This window comes from Silene latifolia, chromosome 4 (genome assembly GCF_048544455.1).
Source record: "Silene latifolia isolate original U9 population chromosome 4, ASM4854445v1, whole genome shotgun sequence".
Classification (NCBI taxonomy): domain Eukaryota; kingdom Viridiplantae; phylum Streptophyta; class Magnoliopsida; order Caryophyllales; family Caryophyllaceae; genus Silene; species Silene latifolia.
In genome coordinates this window covers 85,701,582-85,710,806 of record NC_133529.1, presented here as the reverse complement: position 1 = coordinate 85,710,806, position 9,225 = coordinate 85,701,582, and the positions used below count along the sequence as shown (strand labels likewise).

General features: G+C 36.3%; 1 long non-coding RNA gene across 2 annotated transcripts; it reads right to left on the bottom strand.

Moving 5' to 3' along the window:
• Positions 1-1,411: 1,411 nt before the first annotated feature.
• Positions 1,412-4,372, bottom strand: LOC141653597 (uncharacterized). 2 transcript variants are annotated; one of them, XR_012547464.1, is made up of 4 exons: positions 4,043-4,372; positions 3,152-3,253; positions 2,308-2,707; positions 1,412-1,941 (listed from the first exon to the last, which is right to left on the bottom strand). It is a non-coding gene; the product is annotated as an uncharacterized LOC141653597 (long non-coding RNA). The 2 variants fall into 2 exon arrangements; XR_012547463.1 differs by lacking the exon at positions 2,308-2,707 and having other exon boundaries at positions 1,412-1,798.
• Positions 4,373-9,225: the final 4,853 nt, after the last annotated feature.

Genomic DNA, 9,225 nt, shown 5'->3' with positions numbered 1-9,225 from the left:
CTTACAATAGCTTAGGTAACGTTTTGAGCATTAATTTGCTCGATTCTTTACCCTTGCTCGCGTTTCTGTCAGCCCTTGTTCATCGTTATTTTTAATCATTTTCATTGCAATTTAGGTCTTACTTTTTGCAAAGTTGAAAACTTTGCTCTTCATGGATTCCAAAACATCTTTCGGTTTGAAAAATTATTGAGTATTGAAGTCGTGGTGATCGTTTAAAAATCGCTGCGCAAGTTCGGGAAAACACGTGAAACGTGTTTGTTTATTTCAAAATTGGATTTCGATTGTTTATTTGCCTTGTTCATATTCCAAAATTGAAAATCGCTGCGCAATTAGTCCTTTAATTTTCCTTGTTCATATGCCAATCGTTTGTGAAACAATTATTTGATTTGGATGCATGTTTGCTTCTTTTCATTTGAATATGATTATGTTATCACATGTCACTTGTTTGAAACCTAACTTGACTTAGAATAGGTACTTAGAATAGGTCATGTATGCACCCCTTGGAGGCCAAGAGGGCCGTGTGTTTGGTTCGGCCAAGAGGAATTGTTTCATTGCTATAGGTGTTTGTTAATGCCTTGTGTGGTTATTGGTTTTTATTGCAATTGTTATTGTGATCTAACCCATGTTTGTTACAGCGCCGTTAGAGTAAGAAGTTTCTTTCTCTCTTCTCTTTGTTTGTTTATTTATGCTAGAATAGCTTAAAGAACTCACATGTTTAAATCACTAGACAAAGTTATGTGCATTTAAACCATTAGAATTGATTATCACATGTTAGGGTTTAATATGAATGGATCCATATGACAAATAGTAGTTCGATTAATATTGGCCATTGTTTGACATTAGTAGAGGCCGTTGTTTACAACGGGTGGGGTTGGGTGTTTGAATGAGCTTCCCAACACGTACTTTCACATGAATTCATTTTCTCTAAAACGGTTTCCAAATTTCCTTAAATTTAGTGGTGACTCTTTCTGTTTGAAAAACCCTCGTGGATACATCAGATTCCCACATCCACACCACCGTACTATGCTCAACTGTGTACTACTACAAAACAAAACTATAGCAACACCATGAAAATTTTTCCAAATGTCATATAAATGTTGCTTTATATTTTAGGCAACACTTTTAGCAGTGCTGCCTAAAGCTCCGTTACAATAGCCCAAAGCAACACTTTGTGCAACACTTTATCATCAAAAGCAACACTTAAATAAAGTGTTACACCTTCTTTTAATATGCAACACTTTTTCCGGCAACACTTTTTTTCATCAACTGCAACACTTTTGTTATTTAAAAGGCAACACTTTTTTAAGCATTTGCAACAATATTATTACTGAATAAAGCAACACTTTTGACAAATAGATGCAACACATTTGACATCAATAACGCAACATTTCTTATATAGACAATGCAACACTTTGGTAACAAGCCAATAATTTCATTCCACGGAGAAACGTAAATACACTGTCTTTTTGTTTGTATCCTTTATAATATAAGGATTTTAATAGCATTAAATTACAACTTGGAACCTTAAATAGAGTGAAGAGTCTACTATGCTTCTTGATCATTAGCTTAGTCTTGGTCATTAGCTTAGTCTTGGTATGAGCACATACGACCTACCCACCAAGAGCGGCATCCTTGATTCGTATCTAGCAAACCAGATCCACCATGATTGTAATAACCACCTTTCCTTTTAATCAAGACATGAAGCTCTTTCTTATATACTAGTTCCAAGGAGCACAAGTAGGAAAATGAGTTCCTAATGAGTCATTCATCAAAGCCAAACACTTCCCCCTATATATAGCTGCAACAAAAAAAATGGTTAAAATTCTCCGCAGTCTGCTTATTGCATTCAAAACTATAACCTGTTCGAGACGTTGATGAAATACATCGATATAAAGTAAACCCAAAACACCACACATGTACAACAATAGATACACATGGAAACTAGATAATTTAGTAACCAAAATCAAGGGGTTTTGTCAAAAGTGAGACTTTGTTTTTTGATTTCACTAGTAAAAAGTGATTTGCAACGAAAATCACGGCTTTTATCTCTTTTTTAAGAAAGGATTGAAACCAAGCAAGGGAATTACGTATCGATCCTAAGGCAGGGAATCTGATGCCGGGCCAAGTCTTTCAACCAAGCGAGTGTAGTCTTTATAATTAGAATATAGGGGCGGGTGATATCAATATCGAACAAGCGTAGTCCTTTCTAATCGAAAATAACGGGACAATTTGGATTCAATTGTCAACTGCTCCTATCGGAAATCGCCGCGTTTTTCCGTCATTCGGCCATTTCATTAGTGATTTGACCAAATAAGTATCAACACACAATTCCATTTCTAACACACGGAGCCTACTGCTACTAGACCAAGTGTTGTGCTAGGAATACGAGAATGAGAACTAAGAGAAACCCATTTACAAACTCACAGCCTAATTGAAAAAAAAAAACAAGAAAAAGATAGATGTAATGTAACTAAGATGTCAAGAAATACTGTATCTCAGTCAAAAAAAAAATTAATTCTACCACGAACTGATCATCCAGCTGCACAAAAAGAAGTCTTAAATATCGAGAATAAAATGCATCATAGATTCACAAAAAGGGAATAGCTGTTCAGCATGGATGTTTTTTTGTCTTAGTGTATGAAGAGTGCCTAGTTTTGCTTCCTCCATATTCGAGCAGCCCTTTATGCAGCAACTCGCCAACCACATCCTTCAACATTTTAATAACAACCATTAACTCTGAGAGATTTTCAACCCAAGATTTTACTACCATATCTACCTACAGTCTATATGTCATTTAAATAGCAGACATGAGTGTCCTACTTTCATGGGCAGGACATATTCTTGCAAGGTGAATATGATTGTTGGAATTAAAGGGGAAAAACCACCTTCCCAAGAGATACATATGAAAAGTAAAGCTAGCATGAATCTGACATTTCAACTGATGTCCAGCATATGTTCATCTTTGATCATGCTAGGAAAAAAATGTTTTTTTAGCTACTTTGGAAATGTGAGGTGGGTTATTAAGGCCATTACGACTTATGGACGTAAATTCATCAATCAAATCAAGTCTGAAAAATGATAACTAAAACCGATCAGTAGCATTATATGTATGACAAAAGCAACTTAGTGGACTCGAAGATTGTGGGTGTACCTGCTCCATTATCTACTGCCACATTCTTTGACCTAGCTGAGTAGCTGGTGGTGTACTGGTGTTACCTACTTACGACGGTCACAATTTCTTGGACCCTCACAGCTGCAATGAGACAAAAGCTAACATAATCAGTATAGCAGCTCTCATAAATAACTAGTATATACTCCCTCCGTCCCGGTCAATTGTTGTCCTTTGGTTTTGGCACAAAGACCAAGGAAAGAAGAATGGGCCAATTACTAAATGACAAGTGGAACAAATTGAGTTTGAATGATCAAATTGTTCATTAGGTTCATTCTTAAAATAGAAAGGACAACAATTCAGTGAGACACCCAAATATCGAAAATGACAACAAATGACCGGGACAGAGGGAGTATCAGTTATCCAACTCGAGAACAAAACTAGAATTTGTAGTTCTATCCTCATAGAAGTTGATAGAGCAGCAAAGCCGTTAAATCAAGGGTAGAGTTAATAGAGATGTTATCATCAATTGGTAAATTATTCGATCATGAATCTGAAGGAATTGAATAGAGATGTTAACATCTCACAACCGAGTATGAGCTGCACAACACAAAAGCATGCCAAAATAATTCTCATGACAAGAGTAAGTGAAAAGCAAAACCGAAAATCGAATCAATTTTTCCCCAATTCTATAAAAATATCAAAACCCTAGATCACAAATAAGAGCAACAAACTTGACATAAGATAGCTAAAATTAATCAATTATCACACAAAATAAATTAAACCCAAAATCCTCAATCAAAGCCCTAAACAAACCGAATCAAAAGTGCGGATGAAATCGAAATAAAAATAAAAATAATCTAACCAAAAATTCAAACAACAAAAATAATCTTATTATAACCAAATTAACAGTAATAATAAACAAAAACAAACCAGCAGAAGTGTGAGCACCATCTTCCCTTTCTATATTGATTGAAAGGTTAATTGGAGATTATATTAAGCGTAGTGCGTCAAATTGAGATATTCTAATTTAGGGTTGAAAATAAGCAATAAATTTGGGGATTATTTGGTTTAGTATTTGAGTCCTCTTTGGACAGGGAGTGAGGAGGTTAAGAGTTTTGCACCATGTAGGGTGCTGCGCCGACGGTGGTGGCTGGATTGTGCGATGAGGAATTTGAGATAGAGTGAATGAGAAGGTTGGGGGTAGAACTGCTAGTTTACTCGTTTACAGAAGAGAAGACGAGGGATTGTTTTTGGTTTTGTTTTTCCTTTTTTTTTAAATGTTTTCCATTCGATCATCCACAATTTAGACCTGATAAACGTGTCAATCGGGTAAGGGCTAGTTCAGGCTGGATAATTTCGGGTTTCTCACATTTTTGGGTTAATTCATGTTGGGTTGGGTCATTTCGGGTTATGGGTCTGTTTCGGATTTGTTGGTCGGGTGTGTTTTGGGTCAAGCGGGTCGAGTTCTTTCTGGTCTTGTCATTTTCGGCCAATAATTAAGATAAAAAAAAGCTATTTCAAATCTATTTGGGTCAATTAGAGTTATGTTTTGTCAAGTCATTTTCAGGTTTGGTGGTTTCGGATCGGGTCATTTCGGGTAGGGTCTATCACGGGTCAAGAAAGCTCAGGTCATTTTCGGGATGGGCCAGGTTAATTCGGGTTTCGGGTCTTATTCAGATGCGGCAATTCGGATCAATTTCGTGTCTCGGGTCAAACTTTTCGGATCGGGTCAATCAAGTTATGTTGATTTTGTCAAGTCTAATCCACCTCATCGTAATTCACTTGTCTTCCAATAACTTTATCTACAAATAGTCCCCTCTCATCTCCTTCGTAAATTACATTTCGTTATTTAAGTATAATATACATTTCAGGTAAATTACATTTCGTTATTTAAGTAACTAGTGTGTTATAAATTTATAATAAGTAATCAGAATAAATAAAAGTAACACTTATCTAAAAATGTTGCATTTATGACTATAGAATGCAACACTTGCATAAAAATGTTGCATTTATGATTATAAAATGCAACACATGCATAAAAATGTTGCATTTGTGCTTATAGAATGCAACACTTACGACTGAGTGTTGCATTATATTAGTATTTGCAACATTTATAGGCAAAGTGTTGCATACTTAAAATCTCACTCCTAAATTGCAACATAATTACTGAGTGTTGCACAGAAAATGTTGCAATAGATCAATTTTGTAGTAGGTAGTCTCATACCATGCTCAACTGGCAGTACTACCCTCCGTACTATGCACAACTGGCAGTAGCAACTCTCTTGCTATGCACAACTGGCAGTGGCATTTCTCATGGTAAGCACAACTCATCACAATACTTGTAAGACTTATCAATAATAATCGCAGAGGTACTGTATATACCCAGTATCTGCACCTTCCAAAAACCACCCGATGATGATCAGACTGTAACGTATTTTTGATATGCGTGCGTGGATTGGCTATACATGAGACGGTTTAATGCACTACTTGGAAATGAAAAATGATTTCAAAAGTGGTTTTCTAACTTCATTTGCATTAAAATAACACTATTTATAGTTAAAACCGTCTTCGGACCCAAAAACGACTCAGAAACCCGCAACTCGAGTCAACCTGAGTCAACCCGGGTCAACCCAAATCCCAAATGTCAAAAATAATTCCATGAATGTTTTTATCATGCCATTTGCATTAAAATGACCCTAATTAGAGTCAAAACCGACACCGGGCCAAAAACCGACTCCAAATTCAAATCCCGACTCACACGGGTCAAACCCGAGTCAAGCACACAAATTACCTACCCCAAATAACACCCAAAATCATTTTATTAGATGCCAATATTGTTACACGACATCTCATTTTAATACCACAAACCAAACAATGGATGGAGCAAAGGCCACGTCCAAATTGAAAGGGACAATACACCCATTTGTATCACAAGGTAGCTCGCGCCTCTTTAGGGTGTCTGCTTAGCCTCTAAGCAAACTCAACCGACCTACCATCCCACATTTCTCTATAAATACCCACCATCACACACCATAATTCTTACGGGAGAGTTCGCACCCTCTTTCTCCCTTAAACTTCTAGACCCGACTTCCTAAGTCACAAAATCTACACGTGTTTACGACCTACCGATCGTAAACACAAGCCTTACACATTTTGTTTGGTACCGTCGCCGTGCATTCGACCGACCCATTTGACCAACTCAATTCATCAATCAGCATGTTTTAATTAACATATTTTCAACTCATTTTCAAAACAAAATCCTTTTTTAGGGCACTCTTTTAAACTTCTTTGATCGGAGTAGTCACAACGAGAAAACCGTCTCTAAAGTCGTCTACGTCGCAAACATCAATACTCGTAAGTTTGAGGGTGTAAATATCTCATTTATTTCATGTCTTTACTGTTTTTATGAGTTTACATGCATGAGTAATGCATAACACGATTCAAATATAGGTTAGACGTGTTGGGGTTGGTGTCCTTAACAGTTAGTGCAAGGACTTATAAATCTCTAAAAGGATCAAAGGGCATACTTTTGGTATTATTATCAGTTGATCCACGTTTATCAATAACGGTTGGCTTGCTAGATAAGTTTGACGTTATTGTCATACAGATGGCGGTGATCAACTGGTCCCTAAAAGTCACACCTATAGGATACGTTTGAGAGACGTGATGATGAAAATACAGTCATGTAGATGCCAATTTTGACTAACCAGTTAGTCCGAGTCATTTGACTAGTAATTAGTCAAAATGTGATGTTGAGATATTATATTTAATACGGATTAAATAAAATGGGCTAAGAGGAATTAAACAGTTAATTCGTAAATTAAATATAAAAGATTATATTTAATTAATGTATATTGAATAAATTATACAATATCGTCTTTGTCGGACATGTATTAATACTTCAACTAACCCGTGTTATTAGTTGATGTTTTTAATAGCCGATAACCGATGACGATTTATAATAAAAACCGCGTCATATACATTTTAGCGAGTGGAGTCGGATCAGTCGGATCACGAGTTAAATGAGGAGAAAGTGGAAAGCCCACTCCCTCCTCTCATGACCCGCGGACCGAGGCAACAAAAGGAGAGGCTCCCTCTCCTTTTGACCTAGCGATTTTCATTTACAGAAAAACTAGGGTTTTGGAGATCATTTCTCTCTGAAACCTAGATCTCACATCGTAAAACCTCACAAGAGCTTTCTCAATATTGCAAGTCAATTAGAAAGCATTTCTAGCACAAGGGCATAGTCTCAGACGGTCTTGGGTGCAACAATTAGGAGGGAATCTCTGTTGATTTCTGTTCTTTACGCCGCACTACAAAGGACCCGAGGTTGATTCTTTATCTTTGTCGTTTCTATATTGTATTTCGTTTATGACCATATTTCACATGTTAAATTTACGTTATAGTCCTAAATTTAAAGGGTCTTATACGGATATTACCCCAACAAGTGGTATCAGAGCGAGGCCACGTAAATTTTCTTTGTGATTTTTCATAAAACGATTTTGGAACGATTATTTTTGTCTCGAAAACCGTGCCTAGTATACACGGCAGAATTTTTTTTTACCGTGACATGTTTACACGGTTGATTCATCTTCTTTTCGATTTGTTTTTATGCATATTGTTGTTTTATACGGAGATTATAACAATATGTCACGTTTTGTCAGTTTATAAAATTGTTTTTGATGTGGTTTCGATCATTTTTGCAATTGTTTTGTTTTGTCAAAACAGTTTTCACGAGGGTTTTGCATTTCCAGAAATTTTTTGTACTCGATCGAGCAAGTTTTTAATCGATCGAGTGGTTTTTCTATCTTGTTTTTACTCGATCGAGTCCTTGTTGTACTCGATCGACCTCTTTCAAAACCCCACTGCTCGATCGAGTTGTCCTCGTACTCGATCGAGCAGATTAGCTGATAAAAGTACTCGATCGACCACCAGTATTGTCGATCGAGCACTTTCTGTTTGGCCATCCTCTCGATCGACTTGCAGTTCAGTCGATCGAGCCTTTTTGTTCCTCGATCGAGCACTTATGTCCCTGGATCGAGGGATTTTGTTTTGGCAGCTTTGAAAATTTATTCTTTTTGCTTTAAATTTTCTTTTGGCCTTAATATGTACTTTATACGGATATTGTACACTCGCTATGATTGTGAAACGGTTCACACACGTACCATTAAGTTATTCTAAAGCGTATTTAAAGTAACGGACTGTATTAGATTAAAATTAAATTGATAGAAGCGGTTTTATCACATGAATTTTAATCATTAAAAGGTGGTTTGGATAAATCTAACATAATTACGGAATTATGTCACGAATGAATTTGTTTTTAGTTGATGCATTTATTTATCGTTAATTTTGAATGCTTTTGAATGCCTTTTATTACGTATTTTTTTTACAATCAGTTGTAACTTAGTGTGGCCTTAGTAGAACGTGTTACCGTAATGATGGAACACGGTCTTGGTTGTATTTTGAGATCTCGTATCTCCGTTTTGGATTTTTCACTTGTAATTACAGTTTTAATTAGAATGTAAATAGGTTTATATTTGTAATTTTAAATTGTAATTTTTGAGAAGACCAAAGATGGAGACCGGATGCTCACTCCCGCTACATGGATCAAGATGGAACATCAAGACAAGCTTCTCGGGTCCAACGGTGGATTCCAAAGTTGTTTTATGTTCTTTTTTATTAGGATAGGCCACACTAGGAATTTTTATTTACGTTTTGCATTCCTTTTATTTATTTTCGTAACGATAATATGCATCATATTCCGCCTAAAAACCAAACCACCTAATTATTGCATGAAAACTGACACATATAGAGGTCACGAGTTAGTTTTCTTCTGACATTCTCATGTCACACGATCCTGCTAAGCCATCACCTAAATTGATTCATTCACGCAGACGCTAGTTATTCGTTCACTTAAAATGAATTATAATTAAGTTGATGGGATCTTCCTCGTATAAACCAAAATTGAGAACGGTCTTTTTAGGTCAAACTCCAATGAGTCCCTTCTTCGTCGGTAGGCATAATATGACCCCTTCTACGTCGGGTAAGTTGGAACCGATTGACCTATTTTATCTCAACACTATGGTCACTCGTACGATCCTGTGACTATGGTG